Here is a 23,130-nt window from a genome sequence, read left to right as displayed (position 1 = left end):
GCTTTCCCCCACCTACATCACAAATCTGCTTACCCACCATACCATCTACAGGTACCTCAGATCGGCCGACATGGGGTTCCATCTGACCATCCCGTGGTCTAGGCATAAGCTCAGGTGCGATCGCGCTTTTGCGGTTGCAGCACCTAGACTATGGAACAGCATCCCTATTCCCATCAGAACTGCCCCCTCCATCAACTCTTGTAAGTCTAGACTTAAAACTTATTTCTACTCGCAAGCCTTTCTTGAGGTCCTCTGAGGGAGCGCTGTATGTATGTATTTATGTATGTATTATTGATCTATGTACCACTGTTGTGTAGCACGGTAGTACCTGCACTGATGTAAAGCACTTTGGTCAATGAGAGTTGTTTTTAAATGTGTTATAGAAATAAAATTGGCTTGACTTGACTTGACTACCTTGCATCACTCCAATCCCACTGCCACCATCAAGAGTGCCGACTTACTACAGGGATTGAAACATCAAGTCCTATTAGCTCTACTTTGGGCTAAGGGAATCAAGGGACATGGGGGAAAAAAGCCAGAATACGGTACTGATTTTGTATGATCAGCCATGATCACATTGAATGGCGGTGCTGGCTCGAAGGCGGTGCTGGCTCCTGCACCTATTTTCTAAGTTTCTATGTTTCTATTATTTAAATTATTATACGGCCATTCATACAAAAATCCTTCATTTAATTAAACACAATTAGTTCTCCACTTTAGACAAGATGCTCCTATTTTCACATCGTACGAAAGCATTGATTATCCGCATATTTAATACCAAATAAAATGATATCCTGATTTTAAAAATGTCATGAAGTTGATGTCTTTAGAATATAGCCAAAGAACTAAATTCAACATCCATTCCACGAAAATCGTTCTTTCGAGTGGAAAACGGAAGGCATTAGGCAGTTGAGTATTTTATGACATGAGCTGCTATTGGAAGTGGACAAAAATATATTATATGCAAAATGATTTCCATCTCTAAATTAGTTTTTGAAAAAGGAAAAAAAATGAGAAAAGTCAAATGTGGCTGAATGTGTCAGACATTGATCGGTTCACTGCTGAGAGCGAGATTAGATGGATGTTGTAAGCTGTTATCACGAAAAAGCAGAGAGAGTAAACTGACAGGTTTCAAGGCTGTAAAATGGTGTTAATGTAGAGACGTCATACTTATCTTATTTGACTGTGCTAAACAACACTAATAACTATGATTCATTGCCAATAACACATATTACACCATGCCTTTCACAAGTATTGCTGACATCTTGTTTGTTTTTAGCATGGTACATATGCAAATAATTTCTACACAGAAATCTTTCATAATAAATCATACAAGCTGCTTTTTTCATTGAGCTGGCAGACATGCTTTTCAGATTTTAAGGTAACCTCTAATGTGCTGCCTGGTAATACTTTCTGAAGTTCTACAATTTATTTAGTCATTAAAATTACAATGTGTTTCCTCTAAATGATATCACAAATATTCAACCCACAAATTACTTATTCTGCAAAACAAACCCTCATCCTGCTTATATTAGTTTTATGCTGATCGTTAGAAATACCTTTGCAGTTATTAATTTAAATCCTAAATCATTGAACAATAATGAACCATTTATATGACATCCTTTACAGAGAAGGCAGTTCACAAAGAAATAACTATAAGCCGAGCTAAAAAACAACGTACAATGAAAACCATGGTTAAAATTATGTGTTGAAGGATGATTTCTGGGAATGGGAAGGAGTAGCATGCTGAAGGGGTTCAGAGATGGTTCCCTAAAACTGACAAGCTGGAGGACTGTAGGCATGGTTGTCAATGAAAGGAGAAATCTAGCAAAGAGTATGGAAAGTTTCAGAGGAATGCAAAGCTGAAATATCACAGCTATCGGTGCTCTTTCAGCAAACATATATCCTAAATCTTGCTTTTCCATATTTTCAGAAAAGTCAAATTCACCTGAAATGTTAACCATTTATTTCTCCACTGATGATGCCGGACCTGCTGAGTGTTTTCAATATTAATTGGAGGAATGCTGAGTAGTCAGAGTTGGAAACTTGCAGCTTGGAAACGATCGCTTAAGCCAACTTGTCTGTGCAGGTCATCAAATACTCATTTTTCTTACTCCTAAAACTTAAGATCTCATCTAAAGATTTCTTGAATATTGTAATAATACCTGGAGGATGAAGGGACTGCAAATGCTGGAATAGGGAATAAAAAAGGGGAAAGCTGCTGGAAGAACTCAGTGGATCATTTGGAAATGGACATTCAATGCAGGACTCTTCAGCTGTATTTCTTCCTTTTTGACTGCCTTATCTGTTTGTGCTGTTGAATTCTTGAATATGTAACACCATGGTCCCTCTGCTCCTCAGGAATAAGTTAATAGAAAGCTGTATTCTCAGATAGCCAAGCTTGGAGAAAGAGAGATCAAAGGGAATAAATCAAACAAGCACTGGAAAACTAACAGCCTCTCATATTGGACTCTGAAGAAGGGTCTCGACCTAAAACATCACCTATTCGTTTTCTCCAGAGATGCTGCCTGACCCACTGAATTACTCCAGCAATTTGTGTCTAGCCAATATTTCACAGCAAGTTCAAGGTCAAAAAGATGCTTGATGCCTTAAGCTGTGGAAGTGACAAGAGAATAAAATAGCGTTGTCAATACATGCTTGGCAGGGGAGAAGATGATGATTTTCCCAGTGTTTAACTGTAAGAACAGGATATTGGCCATGCAATCTGCCAGCACAGTGGCAATGAGCCAGTGGAGAAGGTTGGATGCTGCCTGTAAACATGCAGAGTGTGATCTCAGATTATGCCAAGGAGCTGCAGGTGAAGAAGACAATTGGAAATCCATGGGGGCAACATAGTGGGGAGGGAAGAGAAATCACAGTAAAAAATCCTTCAGCATCTTCTTCTTTCGTGTCCTCAAGCTATATAGTGGCTGTACACATCGTTGCGCTATTGGAGTGTTAAGTGCAAGGTCTGCAGTAGTACATGGATTATCCAGCAATGGGCATTGCAGTAGGTTGCATTGTCTGTATCTGTGTGCTGCAGTCACAGGTTGTTGTACCCTAGATGTAGCCCCATTTGTGCATTGTCACCCTTGACCGTCCACCCCCGGTTCGCAGTTGGTAGAGATATCTCCAGTTCAGCCAGTGTTCATCAACACAAGGTGGTAAGTGCTCTGCTGCTGGTATGCCCATCTTGGTGGAAATAGGGACAGTGGCTAGTCTGTTTTTTCCACATCTGGAGGCAAGCTTTAGTTGTTGTTTCCAATGGGGTGGCGCTGGTTTGGAAGTTCTCACGGGATTTTAACCACCTAGAAGGGGTCACACGGTTGTGTAATGGGTGTCTATTGTCCGTGAGTTGCTTCAGATGCTCTGTCCTACTTGCAACAGCTATCCTGATGTCTGGGGGAGCGATGCCAGCCAGTAGGTAGACGTTGTTTATGTCAGTAGTTCGGAGGCAACCAGTGATAGACAATAGACAATAGACCATAGACAATAGGCGCAGGAGTAGGCCATTCGCCCCATCGAGCCAGCACTGCCTTTCAATGTGATCATGGCTGATCATCCCCAATCAGTACCCCGTTCCTGCCTTCTCCCCATATCCCCTGACTGCTATCTGAGGCAGAGAATTCCACAGACTCACCACTCTCTGTGAGAAAAAGTGTTTCCTTGTCTCCGTTCTAAATGGCTTACTCTTTATTCTTAAACTCTGGCCCCTGGTTCTGGTCTCCCCCAACATCGGGAACATGTTTCCTGGCTCTAGCATGTCCAAGCCCTTAACAATCTTATATGTTTCAATGAGATACCCTCTCATCCTTCTAAACTCCAGAGTGTACTACCCCAGCTGCTCCATTCTCTCAGCATATGACAGTCCCGCCATCCCGGGAATTCTTGCAACTGGAATTCAAGGATGAGTCGGTCTTCTTTGCATGTGTAGATCTCTCCCAAGCAGGACAGGCGTATTCTGCAGCAGAGAAGCTAAGGCTGTAGTACGTACTGTTGTTTGGGTTGGCACCCCATTTGGTGGTGGTGAGTTGGTTCAATATGTTGTTGCGGGTGCGCACCTTTGCTTTAATTTTTTCCCACATGTGCCTTGAATGTTAAGCAGCAGTCGAGTGTGACTCCAAGGTAGACTGGGTTTGGTAAATGTGTTAGTGGGAGTCCAGACCATGTGACTTGTAGACCATGTGATGGTTAGCCTCTTGGTTCCTCAGGTGGAATGCACAGACCTGTGTTTTCGATGTGTTGGCGCGCAGCTGGTTTTCCTCATAATATGAAGATAAACCGGTGAGTTCCTCTGTCAGTGTTGTCTTAACATCTTGGAACTGTGTACCCTGTGCTGTTATACAGAGATCATCAGCATAGATGAAATGCTTAGTTACCAAGTCAGTTGGCTGGTCATTGGTGTAGATGTACAGGATCAGTGCCAGACCACTTCCTTGTGGGAGGCCGTTCTTCTGTCGTCGCCATCTGCTAAGTTTCCCTTTCTCGACAAAGATCCTTCGATTTTGGAGCATCGTTTGTATTAGCTCGGTTAGATGCAGATCTTTTGTCATCTCAAGGATCTTGTAGAGTATTCGTTTGTGGTTGATAGTGTCATAATTTGCTGACTGATCGACAAACACTGCTCCTGTGATTTGCCCTTGTTCGAAGTCATCTTCGATATGTTGCATTAGGTTGAGGAGCTGACTTGTTGTGGACTTGCCTGGGCAGAATCCTGCCTGTTCTGATATTAGGTATTCGTTTACATATGGCGCAAGATGGTTGAGGATGAGTCTCTCAAATAGTTTATAGGTGTGGCAGAGTAGAGAGATGGGTCTAAAACTCTTCGCCTCTGAGGGGTCCTTCCCTGGCTTCAGTAGTGCGATTACTCGAGTCTGGCACCAAAGCTTTGGGATTGTCAGATTGGAGGAGCATGAGTTGTAGAAATTTAGAAGCCACTCTCGTGTCTGTGGTCCAAAGTGCTTGATTTGCTCAGTGGATATGTCATGGATCCCTACTGCTTTCCCATCTAAGAGGTGCGATAACGGCCTCTAGCTCTTCTGTCATGAGTGGTTTTATGAAGACCGGGTCTCTGGTATATTTAATGCGATCTAGTCCTTCAGCTATGATTGGGTTATAGTCATACAGTGTGGAAACAGGTCCTTAGGCCCAACTTGCCCTTTGCATTTAAGATGTCCATGTTTGGCCTTTCTAAACCTTTCCTACCCGTATGTCGGTCCAAATGTATTTTGCACACTGTCTTATAACAACATTAAAAATACATTTGGTTAGTTACATGAAGAAGGATCCCAATCTGAAATGTCACCTATCCAGATGTTGCCTGATCTGCCAAGTTACTCCAGCATTTTGTGTCTAACTTTGGTATAAACCAGTATCTGTAGTTCCTTTCTATTACATTCCATAATCAGTACCCTGACTGACAAAGGTCAATGGACCAAAAGCCTTTTTAACCACCCCCTCTTCCTCTGACATCAGTTTCAGTGAACTACAAAATTAACTCTGAAATTAAATGGTTTAAATATGCTCAAGCTGCTCATTCACTTTAGACATACTGCTTGTGTAAATTTTCACAATGTGGATTTTTGGAGGTGCTTGACAGTGTGTCCATGTCTGCAGTCATTTAATCTTTCAAATAGCAGTCTGTATTTTTCCATGTTATATCATACTATTGCATCCGTTGCCCATTTCAAGACTGACTTAATTTATAATCAATTGAAACCTTCTGCACCATTGCTTTTGCAGATTAGTGGCCAAGAATGTGGAAAGAAGTTGAAGATGTATGATTAATGATTATTGTGTGAGACAATGGAGAGCAATTAAGTGCCCTCCCCCCACCGCCCTTGTTAATTTAGTTGTTTTTGATCTCATTATTCTTCACACCATGAATGGCATTAATTCAGTACCATGAACAGTAATGGTAGAAATTGTATCAATTGATACAATTGATACCATTACTGTTCATGGTACTGAATTAATGCCATTCATGGTGTGAAGAATAATGAGACCAAAAACAACTAAATTAACAAGGGCGGTGGGGGGAGGGCACTTAATTGCTCTCCATTGTTCTTTGGCCTATAACTTAACGTAAGTAAATTTAAGATTGTTAATCATAAGATCATAAGATATACGAGCAGAATTAGGCCATTCAGCCCATCATATGTGATCCTCCATTCAATCATGGTTGATCTATTATTCTCTCTCTACCTCATTCTTCTGCCTCCTCCCCATAACCTTTGACACTCTTTCTAATAAAGACCTGTTGGTCTTCACTTTAAAATTACTCAATTACTTGGCCTATACCTCCACCTGTGGCAATGAATTCCACAGATTCACTGCCCTCTGGCTAAAATGATTCCTCCTCATCTGCATTCTAACGGTATGTCCTTTTAATCATCACTAATAGCTGATTGCAAATGTAATCAGGATTGAGTTAAACAGCTACCGTGTTGCATTTCCATCTCCTGTTTCTTTAACCAATGTTGAAGCCGAGCTCCCCTGCTGGAAAGCATTGTACGAAGAACTATTCACTGGCCATGAATCTTTGATGAAAAGTCACAGAAGCAGTGCCCTGTAGAGCATTACATCCAATTGGACATGACTGAACATATTTAGGCACATTGTTGCTGTAAATGATCCTGTGCATGGAGGAACTAAAAAGAAAACTGCAGGATTTACATCCATTAGACCTTTGTGTAGCCAAAGTAAACCTTGCAGAGTAAAACATAATTTTTTAGACTACCTTTCCTACTTTGTAATTTTCCCTTCTCTCCTGATGCTACTAGTGAGTTAGGATACCTCAAATAATAATGATTTTAATGGGTAAACCTAGAATATGAGCATGAATAGTTTAATTTTATTGGAGAGGTTGCACAGCCACATACCTCCACACAGCAGAAGAGATCAACTGCAAGAACTTTGATCTTCCATCTTTGTACCCAGTGAACAATCTCTGGATCTTTAATGCTCAAAAAGGAACTGCAGATGCTGGAAAATCGAAGGTACACAAAAATGCTGGAGCAACTCAGCGGGTGCAGCAGCATCTATGGAGCAAAGGAAATAGGTGACGTTTCGGGCCGAAACCCTTCTTCAGACTGTTAGGGGGTGGGGGGAGAGGAGGAAGGAAAAGGGGAGGAGGAGGAGCCCGAGGGCGGGGGGATGGGAGGAGACAGCTCGAGGGTTAAGGAAGGGGAGGAGCCAGCAAGGGCTAGCAAAATTGGGAGAATTCAATGTTCATGCCCGCCGGCCGCAGGCTACCCAGGCGGAATATGAGGTGCTGTTCCTCCAATGTCCGGTGTTGCTCACTCTGGCAATGGAGGAGACCCAGGACAGAGAGGTCGGATTGGGAATGGGTGGGGGAGTTGAAGTGCTGAGCCACCGGGAGTTCAGGTAGGTTCTTGCGGACTGAGCGGAGGGGTTCGGCGAAACGATCGCCCAACCTCCGCTTAGTCTCACCGATGTAAATCAGCTGGCATCTAGAGCAGCGGATGCAGTAGATGAGGTTGGAGGAGATACAGGTGAACCTTTGTCGCACCTGGAACGACTGCTTGGGTCCTTGAATGGAGTCGAGGGGGGAGGTAAAGGGACAGGTGTTGCAATGGAAAGTGCCCGGGGAGGGGGTGGTACGGGAGGGAAGGGAAGAATTGACAAGGGAGTTGCGGAGGGGGCAGTCTTTGCGGAAGGCAGACATGGGGGGAGATGGGAAGGTGTGGCCAGTGGTGGGGTCACGTTGGAGGTGGCGAAAATGGCGGAGGATGATTTGTTGTATTTGCCGGCTGGTGGGGTGAAAGGTGAGGACTAGGGGGACTCTGCCCTTGTTGTGAGTGCGGGGATGGGGAGAAAGAGCAGTGTTGCGGGGTATGGAAGAGACTGGATCTTTAATGCTCTTTTGTACATGATTATATAACCCAATACCTTCTTGGAATTGAATGTGGAGCTTTGCCCCCCCGCAGTACCACCTGGGCACCTTTCTGGACAGTTGGCCATATTCATAGTTTTAGAAGTATTTTGAAGTATTGAAATGTTTTACCTCTTGCAACGAATCACAGATCTTTGGTGACACTTAATCTGTTACAGATCTAAACATCATTATTATAAAATAACATCTTCTCCAACTTGTTAAAAACATTTCATAATATGCTACAATGTGCCGCAATGGCTACAGGGCGGCACAGCAGGAGACTAGCTGCCTTGCAGCACTTGCAGCACCAGAGACCCCGGATTGATCCTGACTAAGGGTGTGGTCTGTATGCAGTTTGTACGTTCTCCCCATTACCGCAAGAGTTTTCTCCGAGATCTTAGGTTTCCTCCCACACTCTAAAGACGTACAGGTTTTTAGGATAATTGGCTTGGTAAAAGTGTAAATTGTTCCTCGTGTGTGAATTTTTATGGTCAGAGGGCAGTGAATCTGTGGAATTCATTGCCACAGGTGGAGGTATAGGCCAAGTAATTGAGTAATTTTAAAGTGAAGACCGACAGGTCCATTATTAGTAAGAGTGTTAATGTGCGGGGATCGCTGGTCGGTGTGGACCCGGTGGGCTTAAGTGCCTGTTTCTGTGTTGTATCTCTTAAAATAATGTTGTGAACAATATTCTACGTTCTGTATCCTCTCCTCTGCTCTATTGTACTTGAGTTTGAACTGATTGTATCTATATATGATATGTCTGGTCGGTTTGGGACAGCATGCAAAACAACGTTTTTCACAGTACCTTTGGTGTAAGTGGCAATGATAAACCTAAATCTCAGCAAACCCCGCCCGCTGATGTCAAAGTTGTGAGTCTGACCATTAAACTAAAAACACCAAGCAAAAAAATAATCTATTTGGTGTTGAAGAAGGGACGCATACACACACTTAAGTAAAAACAAAGCATAAGAATTAGGTGAAGGGAAGGTGCCTATTCAGTTTTTATGAAGAACACTGATATCCACAAATGTCTTCTATCATCTATCTATACTATTACTAAAACTCTCATTTTGTCCTCTTCTGGTTTGCATTGTTTTTAAATTTGCGGACAAATGGTACCCTATGTCGCTAGCATTTTTCGCCACCTTACCCACCGTTCTCCTCTGCTCCAAATGCACCGAGTTTTGTTCGGATCGGTGGAATATTACAAAAGTTATGAAGGTTTAAAAAATCATGAGCTCAGCAGATTGGTCTTCTTGCCCGTCAGTCACCATGAAGGTGACGCCCCTTCAGGCACCCGCTGTCAATCACCGGGGTGAGGAGAATAAAAACCCCGGAGGTGGGGCTGAGTCCGTGAGTTGCGCTGATTGAGTCCACAAGCCGTGCTGATTGAGTCCACACGCCATGCTGAGTGAGTCCACAAGCTGTGCAGAGTGAGTTCGCAAGCTGTGCTGAGTGAGTCCACAAGCCGTGCTGAGTGAGTGAGTGAGCCCACAAGCTGTGCTGAGTGAGTGAGTGAGTGAGTGAGTCCACAAGCCGTGCTGAATGAGTGGGTAAGTGAGTCCACAAGCCATGCTGAGTGAGTCCACAAGCCATGCTGAATGAGTCTGCAGAATGCTCACACCCCTCCCTTCAGCCCCGACAGCTCCTGCCTCAAGCCGTCCCCCTCCCCCGGCTGCAGGACGCTCGCACCGCCCGCTCGACAGCCCCCGCTTCAAGTACAACGAACAGAGATCAATGAGTGAACCTAATATCATGATTGAAGAGAAGCATCATGATCAGGCTCTGTTTTATATTCAAGACAAGCTTTTGATTTACAACAAAACAATGGAATGCTTTCATTTGCCACGACCAAGAAAGGGAAGGATGCACCTTGATGATGACAATCCAGAATTGCTGCAGTAATTGCCATGCAATAGAACTGAATAACAGGAATTTGTTAAGGGGAATGAGCCTGCTGAATGCTGAACAGAGAGCAGTATATGACCAGGTGTGCAACTGCTTGAAAAGAAAGCTTCCTTCAATGTTTTTCATTGATTCACCAGGAGGAATGGGAAAAACATTTATCACCAATTTGATCCTCTCCAAAGTTAGAGGTCAAGGTGACATGGCTATTGCTGTTGCATCCTCTGGGATAGCAGTTAAATTCATGCCAGGTGGAAGAACTGCACATTCTCGATTCAAGGTACTCATCCAAGTGACTGAGGATACATTCTGCAAAATCGTGAAGAACTCGTGATGTTGAACATGTCACGTTTGATGAGGCAAGTGAAACTCATTGTTTGGATGAATGCTCAATGATTAGGAGGGAGCGCTTTGAAGTGGTGGACAGAACTCTTCAAGATGTATGCATCAACACTAAGACTTTTGGTGGCATTCTTATCATTAGTTGTGGTGATTTTTGACAACCTTCCTGTAGCGAAAAGGGGAAATGATGCTGATGTTGAAAATTCCTGCATCAAGAAATCCTACTTGTGGACACTTTTCACCAAGATTCAATTGCAGACGAATACGCGATTGAAAGAGGGAGAAAGCAACTATTCTCAATTTTTGTTGAAAATTGGAGAACACAAGATTTTAAAGAATCAACACAATTAAATTGAAATGGCAGAAGACATAGTTTTATCAGCAAAAAACACTGGAGGATTGTTTTGATTTTATCTATACCGCATTTGATAATCCTGTAGAATTATTCTCCGACAATTGTATCTTGGTTGCACAGAACGATAAGATGATTAGCATCAATTCTCCATGTATCAGATGCTTGCCTGGAATCATTAAGGAGTGCTTTTACTTCAATGCTGTCACTGAGGGAACTGATGCTATTCACTTCCCAATATAATTCCTTGATTCACTCGACATCTCTGGTTTACCACCACACAAATTGGAGTTGAAAAAAGGATCTCCGATCATGTTAATGAGACAGTTGGAACCTCCAATGCTATGCAATGGAACGAGGATGATTGTGGAAGAGCTACACAATAATCTGATCATTGCAAGATCAACATTGGAGCCTTCAAAGATGACATTGTTCTTATTCATAGGATAATGCTCAATTTGACAGAAGGCAAACACATTCCCCTTCAGAGGAGCCAATTCCCCATTCAGTCACGTTTTGCTATGATGATCCATAAAGTGCAAGGGCAAACCATGGAGAAAATATTGAGATACCTCGAGAAGCCGGTATTTCCGCATGGACAACTATATGTGGCTCTTAGCTGAGGAAAGGTGAAGGAAAATGTCAGTTTTCCTGAAGGATGGAACATCAACCAAGAATGTTGTCATTAAACGCGTGTTTGGTTGAACGATGACTTCAGAGGTAACTTCTCAGATTTTCTTCAAGTTAAAGTTTGACCACTCAATAATGTCTCTATATTAAAATTGTGTGTCTTTTTTTCATCAACAGCAAGGAGACATCGAGACGCAACGAGGAGCAGGATGCAACAAGAAAGAACTGAACTGAATAAATCTCATCTTTAACGTTCAAATTGTTGTTGTATTTTAAGAGTTATTCACATTTTAAACATTAATATATCCCTTTTCCACTTTCCATGCCCGTCAGCTGTGCCTGCGCAGTAATGCCTGCGTATTCTACGTCACAATGGGAACCCAATGGGCGGGAATGGCTGCTCCGCCAGACAGTCACTTGAATGGCTGGGGGAATGGAGTGAGTGCGTGGGGGGGGGGGGGTGTGGAAGGGTAAGGGGCGGAGTGGGGGGGGGGGGTGAGGAGGTAGCAGGAGCGTCACAACGGGAACCCATCAGTTGGGGGCCATGGGTGAGTGATGGAATATTGCTTTGGGGGACCAGGCCTCCCGTGTCAGAATGGGACCCAACGGAATTTTGCTACAATTTTGGACCACCTTACTCACAATTATCATCTGGTGGTTTGTATCGTTTCGTTCAGATTGATGTTATATTTCACATTTTCTAATTTACAAAACCCCAATTTGAGAAAATGTTTCTTCCGTCTGCACTGGCACTTACAGCTATGATGTCACAATGGGATTGTAGCTCTGCCCGGTACATTGTTGCTATCCCAGGACACTGAGTCCTGCCAGCCCTAGCAAGTGCAATTGCAAACTACTATGTTGCAATCCCTTTTTTTAATATTCCTGTCAGCAAGGACATTTATTTTAAGTTTAATGAGGAGGGTGTATTTTTTTATATTCCTGGCAGCAAGGCTTTATTTCAAAGTTTAATGAGGTTTGGTGAATAAGGGGAAATGAACTGCCCCTGTGCAGTTCGGGGCTATGGGTGAGTGCTGGAATATTGCGTTAGGGGAACGACTTGCGTTTGGAGAATGGGTGGAATATTGCGTTGGGGAATGGGTTGTGTTGGGGGACCAGGCCTCCCATGGAGGCTATGGGTGAATGGTGGAATATTGCATTGGGGACCAGGCCTCACGTCTGACAGGGACCCAATGGGTCAGACTTGGTCTAGTAATACAATAAATCTCACAAAAAGCTCTGCATTAACCCTAACCCTAACCCTAATCTCGGCCAGTATTTTGGCAGTTGCAAACTTAGAAGTTGCCATTTGCTTCAGTTGGAGTATATCAACTGCCTAATATACAGGATGCTTTTCAAGACGGTTTGTACAGAGACTATACTATGCTTCATTCTATGTGGAACACTTCCTCACAAAAAGCAATCTACTCAACATTTATCGTTAAGCACAATTCATTTGCTTGCAAAGTTTTACATTGTGAATGTTGGATTCGCATCCTTTATAACATGTATACAGCTGGTAGAAATAAATTATTCTGTCTGCTGCTCTTCAATAAACTTGCCCTCAGCTCAGTATCCAAATGGCACATTTTAACAATGGGAAGTCGCCTCTCATTACATTTTAGATAGGCAATTTGTTTCTCCCTTAACAAACGTTTGCTGGTATAATACTGCATTGTTGCACCTTCCACATGTCATGATTTTTGCCATTAGGAGTAGTCTCATATCACACTTGAGAGCCAATATAATTCCCCAATTATATTGTCATTTTCTCATTGATATAATACAGTATGGATGTGCATCATTGGGAAAATGCTCGTATTACAGGAGCCCAGGAGAGGAACAATTTAACCCACAGTGAAATATTTTGACATACTGAATTGCATCATATCAAGACAGAACTGAAATGGAAAATAAACATTCTTAATACTCAGTCCAGTGGGAGCAATGTAATATTTGATCCTTATTCATAGACAGACAAATCCTGCTGTGATTGATATTATGAAATGGAACAAACCGATTACTTAAAATAAATTATTCCTTACTTTCACAATGGCACTTTACTGTACATCATTTCTGAATACTGTGCAAGAAAGACTAATTTATTCTGCGAAGAACTGAAGTGTATAAAGGAACAATTATATAGAGCTGATCCTCTGTACTACAAGCTCTGAAAATAGTTGAATACTTGCATGAATTTCAACATTGTGATGGCTGGGTGTGGTAGCAATTGGAGCTGGGATGAGGACTGGGTGTTTCAACCCGAAAAATTCACATTGCAATAAGAACCTAGTTCCATCTTCTGCTCTTAACTAGTCGTTATTGCATTGCATTCAATTGCATTGGGTAAGGAAAGTTATCGGTTTCAATGCTAATTGCGTAGTTACAGCAATGTTAGCATGGCATTTGCAATTTAGCTGAGGGTCTATGTTTCCTTATGCTTCATGGTGCGTCAAACAAAAGCAAGGTAAAACAAGGAAAGAGCACATGACTGGGGAAAAGGTAATAAATGCTGTTATCTCAAAGCTGTTTTTTGCCCACTTCTGATGTGGAGATTACTCTGACAACTTGAAGCTTGTATGCCTGCTTTGAATATGTCAGAACAGCACCAGCCTCTCATGCTGCCTTTGGCTTAGTGGAACATTAAAAACATTACTTGCAGACCGAATATGACTTGCCCCAGAATCAGCAGGAAGAGGAGTTGTACTAGGACTGGTGCCAAGAAGAGCGGCTGAGGAGCTGAAGAAGCAGGAACACCATCAGCAAATGTTCATTGCTCATGCTCCAGTAGTAATTAGAAGGATGTTGCAACTTGCCAGGATCAACTTTCAACACACACAGGCTACAGGCAGAGGAACAGCTTCATTGCCATGTTGCAAGTTCAGTAACTCGAGGCTTATTCTCATGTCAGATAGTGGCAGACATTTCCAGCCTGCTGGAATAGATTTGTTTCTTAATGCACTTTTTTGCCATGTCTTAGCTGTGGCTGCTAAAGTGACCTCAACTTCAGAGCTTTGGGTTTCTTCCAGGGTTTTATTGGCGCCATTCGCAGGTTGTTAAAATTGACAAACCATATTGTGCAAAATGAACTGCGATTCTGGCAATGGCAACACTCATGTACATTTTGCCAGTCAGAATGAGCATCAAACTTTGTAGATCTGCCAGCATTCCAATAGTATAGGGTTCCATTTTCAAGATGAGTCAAGTTTTTAGTCATATGCACAGGAACGATGAGGTACAGGTACAGTAAAAAAAAGCATGCTGGCACAAGGCACAGGGATTCTGGCAACACCAACATTTAGGCAGTTATGTGGATAATTACAGTGTGCTTTTATTTTGCAACTTCATGTTTGGAATCTCGGAATTCCTGGAAGCATCAATATTATTTACCTATCACTAATTGCTCGAGAAGTTGGTGGTGAGGGTTAGTACTTGAGCATTTGGACTCCAGCACAGAGAGTACTGTTACAAATCAGCATTCTGCGCGGTAGTGCTATGCTGGGTTCCCATGCAATTCTCAGCTTTTCACATAATTCCAATTATTAACAGCACATTTCAATTTGGATGGAAGTATAAACATGCATCTTTCTTCAGGGTTTGCAATTTGAAAAAAATGTCCAAACAAGACAAGCATTAGAAACTAGTTGCAAGATCTGTGTTTTTTTTTGTCACAGAATTAATGCATTGTTTCATGAGTCATTTTTCTTTTACATATACAAGTATAAATATGCTATGCCTTTGGAGCATCAAAACTGCACAATCAATGTGAATATTCATCCAGACAGACATCTCACAGCTAGTGATCTCATGACAGCAATGTCGATGGAAGGACCCGCTATGACATTCAAACAACACAAATGTGAACAGCATACTTATCTGATCAGCATTGGTAATAAACACAAACTTATTGCAGTCACCTCTATTCATGTGCAATGTTATTGTGCTATAGTTTGTGACCTTAGATGCACATTGTAATCACTGTAGATCTATTGCCAACACTCTATGTTAAATTTGAAGTGCTTGTAGAAAGTAGATTCACATCATACATTACGAGTTACCTTTGCTCAGTTTTGAGTCTCTTTTGGTTGTTCGCTTATTAATTACCACTGATCTTTTCTCTTTTTGCGGTCACTAATGGCGACGGCAGCACATACAAGATGGTGGTGACAGCGGACGCAGGAAAACACGATGCCGGTAAGCGGGCGGGGGCCTTGCCTCCTGCACCCTCGGAGGCACTGTGGGTGTTCCAAGGATGACTGCAGGAGGCACCCGGAACGAGAATGGAGCGATGGCCGTGCAAGGCGATGGACGGCACATTTGAGGGTCAATGTATACAGGCGAGGTATCGATAGAGTGGGCTGCTGGAGGGCCTGCAGCAGCTTGGGGTTCAATTAGAGCAGGTGCCACTCTAAGTCGCTGAGTATGTGGACCAGATGCACCCTGTGGTGGAGAACAGTGGAGGACACCAGTTCTGCCACCAGGACAAGTCTGACCCAGTGCTGCCATTAGGACAACGACCTTTTATGGCAAAGACTCAATATTGCTACTTTGGACAGGAATCACACAAAACAGTACCAGAATGGTGGTAACTCTTGTGCACTATCTCAGTGTAATCTAATATCCATACACTATTGTACTTGAGCAAGATTGTGCCTATGTATAGTAACTTTTTACTGGATTGTATGCAAAAAGGAATTTCACTCTATCTAGGCACATGTGACAATAAGTACCATTAAATCATTGTCTTTGAGCCAATGGCAGAAATTCCTAAAAGCATGTCTTGGGCCAATTTATTTCTGTTGAGATTAAGATTACTTTTATGTTTGCAGAAACAAACTGGTTCCATACATAGTAATTATCTGTTACTTCTGCGCTGTCATCAATACCTGTGACATTTGTCTTGCTCTTTCAAGGAAGAAACATTTCAGGAAACATAACAATATTTAATGTAATTTATGTAATGTAATTAAATGCTCTCCAAATAAATCAGCTGAGTGTCTCTTGCATTCTGCCTTTATGTCAGATTTCCACCAGCCTGATGTTTTGATAATGGTTTCTTACCTGCTACTAAATTCAAAGCCACGATTATAGCTCAGAGAAAAACAAAAAGCAAGTTCCTCAATATAAAGACTAGGGATGTTTCAGATTCAGGCGCCTTCTCGGGTATAGCAAGACAAATGTCATACTTAACTGCTACATTGACATAGTATGAAGAGTTAATGAAGAAGGATATTGAGGGAAGTATATTGGATTTAGCTCATAGGTATTTTATCAAGGCATTGGATTTAACTTGCATGTACTTGTCAAGTCCTTACAAGGCTGCAATTAGAATATAGTGCGCAGTTCTGGCCACTTCATCACAGGAAGGATATAAAGGTTTTGGAGAGAGTGTGGAAGAGATTTACCAGAATGCTGCCTGGAGATTGGACAAACTTGGATTATTTTCTCTGGAATGTCAGAGGCTGAGGGGAATCATATAGAAGTAGACGTTTATAAAATAATGAGAGGCATAAATAGAATAGACTGTCAGAACTTTTTTCCCCCAGAGTGGAAATGTCACAGACTAAAGGACATAGCTTAAGGTGAGAGGGTAAAGTTTAAGGATGTCCAGGGCAGGTTTGTTTTACACAGATTGGTGGGTGGATCGAATGTGCTGCCAGTGGTGGGGATGAAGACAGATATGATAGTCACATTTAACAGGCATTTAAATGGGTACATGGATATGTAGAGTATGGAAGGATAAGGAGCAGGCAGAGGAGATTATTTTAACTTGGCATCATGTTTAGCACAGACATTGTGAGCCGAAGGCCTTTCCTGTATTGTTCAATCACGGGTTATAGGGGAAGAGGAAGTTGGATCCACAATTATTTTAGTGCCAAGAAAGGAGTAATGGCTAATAGCTTTCTCAGTGGAGAAACAGTAACAGCGGGGCTGTGCAGAGCTCAGTGTGGGGCGCCTTCTTTTTGTGATATTTTTCAATAATTTAAGTAACTGCAGGTTTAAGTACTTTACAGAATTTGCGTTTAATAGTAAGTAGTAAGCTATAGTTTTCGGGAAAGCATCAATGGACAGATCATGAAAGGGAGGTAAAAAGAAAATGGAATTCACTTCATTTGGAGGACAAACCAGATACGTTATAAATAATAGAATACTGAGTGATGCACAGGAACAATATCCTCAGTATTCTATTATTTATAATGATCATCGAGTGCATGCCAACAGGTCCATCAAGATCATCGAGTGCATGCCTATAGGTCAATGAATATAACAAGGCAGGTAGATAAAAAGTTAATATGTAGGAAGGAACTGCAGATGCTGGTTTAAACTGAAGATAGACACAAAAAGCTGGAGTAACCCAGCAGGACAGGCAGCATTTCTAGAGAGAAGGAATGGGTGACATTTTGGGTCGAGACCCTTCTTCAGACTGGTTAGGATAAGGGAAACGAGAGATATAGATGATGTAGATAACATCATTCGCTATTCTTTATCTCTCTACATCATCGTCTGTATCTCTCATTTCCCTTATGCCTAACCAGTCTGAAGAAGGGTCTCGACCCAAAACATCACCCATTCCTTGTCACCAGAGATGCTGCCTGTCCTGCTGAGTTACTCCAGCTTTTTGTGTCTATCTAGATAAAAAGACTTACACAGGCTTATGGGATACTTTCCTATGCTTATCACAAGCTAGAGTTTAAGACATTATTCTATGATTATAAAACAGTAACCAGAATAATTTTAACAACATGGAACGATTCAATCATTTCTCTGTATAGAAACAAGGAACTGCAGATGTTGGTTTACAAATAAGACACAGTGCTGGAGTAATCTAACTGGTCAGTCAGCATCTCTGGAGAACAGGGATAGATGACATTTCAGGTTAGGGACCTCCTTCAGATGAAATAGCTTCAGATTTTGTGTCTTTATTAAGTCTCAACCTTTATCTTAACTGTGTCTCTATTAAAACCCACGCGGTTACGGGAAGAATGTACAAACTCCATACAGACAGCACCCATTGTCGGGATCAAACCCCGGTCTCCGGCACTGCAAGCACAGTTATGTCCCTGTCCCACTTAGGAAACCTGAACGGAAAGCTCTGGAGACTTTGCGCCCCACCCAAGGTTTCCGTGCGGTTCCCGGAGGTTCCCGGAGGTTTTTGTCAGTCTCCCTACCTGCTTCCACTACCTGCAACATCCGGCAACCACCTGCAACCTCCGGGAACCGCACGGAAACCTTGGGTGGGGAGCAAAGTCTCCAGAGGTTTCCGTTCAGGTTTCCTAAGTGGGACAGGGGCATAAGGCAGCAACTCTTAAGGATTAAGGTGAGAGGGGTAAGATTTAATAGGAACCAGAGAGGCAAATTTTACTCAGAGGGTGATGGGTATATGGAACGAGCTGCCAGAGTCAAGGCAGGTACTATAACAACATTTAAAAGACTCCTGACAGGTACATGTGAAAGAAAGGTTTAGAGAGACATGGACCAAATGCGGGTAAATGGGATTGTCTTGGATGGGGCATCATGGACAAGTTGTGTTGAGGACCTGGTTGACTGTGTGCATGATGATAATAGTGATTTTTACTTGATGAGGCATGCCTGGTAGGACAGGTTGGCTGGGGACTGGGGAGGGGAATAGTTTCAGAGGTGGCATGCTCCTTCCACCAATTAGGAAGGGATTTGTACGATTCTGGCCAATAGGCCAAACGTTCTCGGATCCATCCCGAATGTTCCGCCCCCACTACGAGGATCCCAAGTAGACCAGGTCCAGGAAACAATGACAAACCCAGGTAACCTTTGAGAACATTCTTGAGTCTTTTCTGTTTGGGATATGTTGCCTATTTTGGTCATCAGGTATCAGCATGTTAATGACAGGGCCTGCCCAACACAGCTGACGATGTGTAATAAGGGTCTCAATGGTGTAGTTGTTGAGCTGGGAGAGGACAATGACACAGTTCTGATTATCCTGTCATCTTCAGTGGCCCAAGATAGTTCAAGTCTCAGTATACATTGGAAAACAGTGTTCACTCTGTTAACTGTAGGTTTTGTTACACCAACATTTGTATCTTAGAAGCATTCTGTCCCACTTTGATATTGGGGTGGCAAAATATGCAACCTGCTGTCAAAGCATGCCCAGTAAGAAGACAGGGTGGAGGGGGTGGATTGCCAATTCTACAAGGATGTTCCCTCTGACAAAATACTGCAACAAAGTATTTCCATAACTCAATCCTATTTCTTCAGGGAACTAGTATACAAACTTAAAGCACACGGCATTGGGGGTTCAGTATTGATGTGGATAGAGAACTGGCTGGCAAACAGGAAGCAAAGAGTAGGAGTAAACAGGTCCTTTTCACAATGGCGGGCAGTGACTAGTGGAGTACCGCAAGGCTCAGTGCTGGGAACCCAGCTATTTACAATATATATTAATGATCTGGATGAGGGAATTGAAGGCAATATCTCCAAGTTTGCGGATGACACTAAGCTGGGGAGCAGTGTTAGCTGTGAGGAGGATGCTAGGAGACTGCAAGGTGACTTGGATAGGCTGGGTGAGTGGCAAATGTTTGGCAGATGCAGTATAATGTGGATAAATGTGAGGTTATCCATTTTGGTGGCAAAAACAGGAAAGCAGGCTATTATCTAAATGGTGGCCGATTAGGAAAAGGGGAGATGCAGCGAGACCTGCGTGTCATGGTACACCAGTCATTGAAAGTAGGCATGCGGGTGCAGCAGGCAGTGAAGAAAGCGAATGGTATGTTAGCTTTCATAGCAAAAGGATTTGAGTATAGGAGCAGGGAGGTTCTACTGCAGTTGTACAGGGTCTTGGTGAGACCACACCTGGAGTATTGCGTACAGTTTTGGTCTCCAAATCTGAGGGACATTATTGCCATAGAGGGAGTACAGAGAAGGTTCACCAGACAGATTCCTGGGATGTCAGGACTGTTTTATGAAGAAAGACTGGATAGACTTGGTTTGTACTCTCTAGAATTTAGGAGATTGAGAGGGGATCTTATAGAAACTTACAAAATTCTTAAGGGATTGGACAGGCTAGATGCAGGAAGATTGTTCCCGATGTTGGGGAGGACCAGGACAAGGGGTCACAGCTTAAGGATAAGGGGGAAATCCTTTAAAACCGAGATGAGAACAACTTTTTTCACACATCTAACTCCCTCTTAAATATAGCCAATGAACTGGCCTCAACTACCCTCTGTGGCAGAGAGTTCCAGAGATTCACCACTGAATCTCTGGAACTCTCTGCCACAGAGGGTAGTTGAGGCCAGTTCATTGGCTATATTTAAGAGGGAGTTAGATGTGGCCCTTGTGGCTAAAGGGATCAGAGGGTATGGAGAGAAGGCAGGTACGGGATACTGAGTTGGATGATCAGCCATGATCATATTGAATGGCGGTGCAGGCTCGAAGGGCCGAATGGCCTACTCTTGCACCTAATTTCTATGTTTCTATGTTTCTATGTTTCTAACTGAGCAAGGCTCTCAGGACAAACCCCAAATACAGCCCAGACAATGTAATCTGTGGATTGTGTTTTCCACAGTGTGAAAGCCCACAAGGTTATTTGCAAAACCTGTTTCTGTGATTGGGCAGTGATTAGTCCAACACAGGTAATGATCATAGATGGACTAATCACTGCCCAATCACTGCCCTTCCTCATTAATCTGGCTCCAAACTGCAAAGAAACATTTATGCAAGAAAAGCAATGCTTAAGGTCTCAAGAACACTAGAATGGTGAATCTTCTCAGACATCTCACATGGCCAACAGAATCTACAGTGTCCACATCATGTCTGCCATCAAAGATCCAAATACCTAAGGGCGAGATTTATCATGACATCTAGCCATGACACCTGATGTCTGAAATGGACAAATTCAGCAGTAGGGCCTGTCCATGATGCTATAAGATAGAAAACATACCTAAAGCACAACTCCTTCAATGTCATGAGGAATAAATTCCATTTGCAATATAGGGATCCTGCATTGCAAAACTGTTCTTGAAACAAGGTTTAACCATTGGAATTCAAGTTCCACATCAGCTTATCTAATTAATCAAAAGCACCGAGCCACATAATTGTATCAACCTTTCTGATTTGAGAGAATCTTCATGAGGCATTTCCCCTGACACTGAAAGGATAAATACCAAAATGCAAATACAAGAAATTAAATAAAAACTCTTCTCAAAGATCTCAATAAAAAGCTAAGAGTTGCTTTGGCCAATTACACAGAACTAAAAAAATTGTGGATTAAATCATAAATACATTTACATGCAAGAATGAACAGATTTGAAGCTGATTACAAACATTAAAATAAAAATGGAAGTGTTTGTGCAGCAAGTAAACTAAAAAAACGTGTGAATACCCAATTTGAAGTGAAAGAGTGATAAGCAATATTTAAAACATACTGATCACACAACGTGCATCAGCTTTGTTGGCAACATTTATCTCTGAGTCAGAAAGCTACGGGCTCATTTTCCACTCCAGAAACTAAAGTACAAGAACATAGATTGACACTTCAATGCAGGACAGTAAGAGTGGCACTTTGTCCATTTTCGAATGTTGATCCAAGGCAGTGGTTCGCCATCTGTCCTTCAGTGCCGTGTAGCAGGATTGCCACATTGATGGAGTCCCATCACTCGTATATTAGGAAGAAGCTACCTAAAGCCTTGTTGGTTCTCTGTGGTGAATGCAAAATATCCTAATGCACTAGTTCAAAGGATAGGGAAATTATCCATGGGGTTCTGGTTAATATCAATAGAAATTATTTTCTGATTATGTGTAGTCTGCTACATTACATTTAAGATGACACATATATCTATATTGTTGGTTGCAAAATACTTCGGATGTCCTTCAAGAGAAACAAATACGCGCTATTTAAGGGTTACAAACTCCTTAAATGGGACGTTTCTGTTCAACTGCTGAATGCATACTACAAGGCAGGCTATCACCAAGGCTCGTATATAAATTATTTTCTGCTGCCCGCAGAATTTTAAAACCTGAACACTGAAAGTGAAGAACCCATGAACCCTGCTGTTTGCCTTTCTGTTAATATCTTGTAGTTTGTAATAAAACTTAAAATATTAATTTCATTTCAGTTAATGCAGATAACAGAAGCCAACTCCATTCTTGTTGGTGCACCATGAAAAACTGATTTACAGTTATGATCCACATTTTATTCAATCACCCACCCAGAACTTGAAAATATTTATAAGGTAATAGACTCAATAAACTTAGCAGCATGGCCATTCTTTTTTTGTCATCATTTGTATGAGATTCCCTTTCCAACTACAGTTGTAATTAAACTTTTGATCGAAGATGAAAATGCCTTGCAAATACCTTTCTTCACAGGGAACGTACTCAAGATGTGTCACATATCAGACATTCTGTCAAATTTGCTGGTGTTGTAACTACTTGTGAGCGGGCGAGACATGAAACCCCAATGTAATTATACCTTGTCTGTACGATTCTTGGAAACAAAGCCAGGGATCAGGAGGTTTAAGATGTGGAAACTAACATTGATGTTAACTCAGAGAATAGGATACTTTACACAGGAACACTTGCTGTTCACATAATAGAATCTACAGTGCAATTTCAGGGCAATGGTGAAGGAATGCAGCAGCTGGCATAGGACTGTGAACATATGGGTTGAATCAATTACTGGAGAATAAAAGTTAGTGTTCTAAATGTACAAACGGCTCAACATATTAGCAAGGAAGTTCAGAATATGAGGAAATGCTAAAACTGCTGAATAGAATGTTTCATAACAAACCTACTCAATTTATAGATCAAAGCTCAGCTTGGTAAAATAGAATCCTGGAGGAATTAATGAATAATTAATGTTTAGTTCAGCCTAAAGATAGTGAACAAATAAGTAGTTGAATTAGAGTAAAATGTAATTGGGATTGAAGTGGTGCCAGGCTAACTTAAAACCAAAGGGAGCCCAACCATCAAAGCAAAGACAGTCAAACACACAATGACCCAGGGTAGAAGAACATCACAGTCGAGTGAG

The sequence above is a fragment of the Amblyraja radiata genome, chromosome 12 (assembly GCF_010909765.2).
Source record: "Amblyraja radiata isolate CabotCenter1 chromosome 12, sAmbRad1.1.pri, whole genome shotgun sequence".
Classification (NCBI taxonomy): domain Eukaryota; kingdom Metazoa; phylum Chordata; class Chondrichthyes; order Rajiformes; family Rajidae; genus Amblyraja; species Amblyraja radiata.
This window is presented reverse-complemented; position numbering follows the sequence as displayed.